We start from the raw sequence: 2483 nt of genomic DNA, 5'->3' as shown, positions 1-2483 counted from the left end.
CAGATGCGATCCGAACATCTGGAATTGCCGTCACCACGGTAGCATCAGTAACATCGGCAATGAATGCGAAACCCCCTATCGCCACATGTACACAGGCTGTTGAAATTGTTCTATACAATTCCCGTGTCAACTGCCAGCGCCGGAGAGGTCTTCCTCAACCCTTCGTCGTATGAAGACTTATCTAAGGTCAACAATGACCCAAAGGAGACTCAATGACTTGATGTGCAGCCACACACACAGGGACGCTTTGGCCATTGCCAGTGACGTCATCCAGCACACCGAGAGACGGAGGAACTTCTCTGGGGACGTTTAAGACGGGGTGGGTGAGCGTTGACATGTTTTAATCCTGTGCAGCTGGACTTGACGTGTCAAATGATTTATGCTTTCTAATCATACTGATTATACCAGGGGTCCCCAAAAGGCGGCCCGCGGGCCACGTCCGGCCCGTGACGGGTTGATTTATGGTCCGCGAGAATTTTTGGAGAAATGCCAGAATTTTTTTTATTTCCCTACCAAAAAAACAAAACAATTTCTTAGTAAAAGTAAGACTAGTAATATATCGAAAAATAGATGAAAAATCTCTGTTTAAATTATAATACTTGCAACGTATCGACACCAAAAACAAACTTAACGAACAACGTGCTGCTGGAGGTTGAGTGGCCCGTGGTTTTAAAAGTGGCCCGCTATGAAAAGTAATTGGGGACCCCTGGATTATACTATTTGATTGTGACTCAAGTGTAGGCTATAATCAGGACAAATAAAAACGGCAATAATAAATAAATAAAGTTATGCGTTACGAGTGTGGCTTGGGGGGGGGTCGTTACGTCATTCGTGGCCCTACCCATTCGAAATGCGTTCCGCGGCCTAAGTGTCCTTTTTTCCTCTCCTTTTGGACCCCCCCCCCCGTTTTGCTTGCAATTTGGCCAATTACCCCCGCTCATCCGAGCCGCCCCGGTCGCTGCTTAACACGGGGATTCGAACCGCCGATCCCCGTGTTGGTAGGCAACGGAATAGACCGACCGCCGCACTACCCGGACGCCCATAGTGAAGCGTCTGACGTGTAAGTCTGGGGTGGTTGATGAAGAAAATGTGAGCGTCACTACCATTAAGATGGCTGCGGCAAAAGAAAACAAAACAAAACAACACAACACAAAACAACACAACACAGCACCCTCTTCACTGGGCGCGAGGTTGTGTGATGCACAGCCTGCACAGGAGGAACAATACTAACACAACACACAAACTACCAAGAGAAATGATGCTGGCATATAGAGGGATGTGAGGAGGTGTTTGTGCCTTCATGAAGCAGTTATGGCATCTGGTGGCTGAGAGCACCAGGGACACTACCCGTCTATTCACCAGAAAACACCGAGCAGACAATGCAGACTCTTCCTTTCAGTGGCTCTTGGCTATTTACTACATTATTTCAGGGCTCTTGGGTATTTACTACATTATTTTAGGGCTCTTGGGTATTTACTGCATTGTTTCAGGGCTCTTGGGTATTTACTACATTATTTCAGGGCTCTTGGGTATTAACTACATTATTTCGGGGCTCTTGGGTATTTACTACATTATTTCAGGGCTCTTGGGTATTGACTACATTATTTTGGGGCTCTTGGGTATTTACTACATTATGTCAGGTCTCGTGGGTATTTACTACATTATGTCAGGGCTGTTGGGTATTTACTACATTATGTCAGGGCTCTTGGGTATTTACTACATCATTTAAGGGCTCTTGGGTATTAACTACATTATTTTAGGGCTCTTGGGTATTTACTACATTATTTCAGGGCTCTTGGGTATTAACTACATTATTTTAGGGCTCTTGGGTATTTACTACATTATTTCAGGGCTCTTGGGTATTTACTACATTATTTCATGGCCCTTGGGTATTTACTACATTATTTCAGGGCTCTTGGGTATTTACTACATTATTTCAGGCTCGTGGGTATTTACTACATTATTTCAGGGCTCTTGGGTATTTACTACATTATGTCAGGGCTCTTGGGTATTTACTGCATTATTTCAGGGCTCTTGGGTATTTACTACATTATTTCAGTGGCTTTTGTGTATTTACTACGTTATTTCGGGGCTCTTGGGTATTTACTACATTATTTCAGGGCTCTTGGGTATTTACTACATTATTTCAGTGGCTTTTGTGTATTTACTACGTTATTTCGGGGCTCTTGGGTATTTACTACATTATGTCAGGACTCTTGGGTATTTACTACATGATTTCAGTGGCTCTTGGGTATTTACTACATTATTTCGGGGCTCTTGGGTATTTACTACATTATTTTAGGGCTCTTGGGTATTTACTACATTATGTCAGGGCTCTTGGGTATTTACTACATTATTTTAGGGCTCTTGGGTATTTACTACATTATTTTAGGGCTCTTGGGTATTTACTACATTATGTCAGGGCTCTTGGGTATTTACTGCATTATTTTAGGGCTCTTGTGTATTTACTACATTATGTCAGG

The sequence above is a fragment of the Lampris incognitus genome, chromosome 15 (assembly GCF_029633865.1).
Source record: "Lampris incognitus isolate fLamInc1 chromosome 15, fLamInc1.hap2, whole genome shotgun sequence".
Classification (NCBI taxonomy): domain Eukaryota; kingdom Metazoa; phylum Chordata; class Actinopteri; order Lampriformes; family Lampridae; genus Lampris; species Lampris incognitus.
This window is presented reverse-complemented; position numbering follows the sequence as displayed.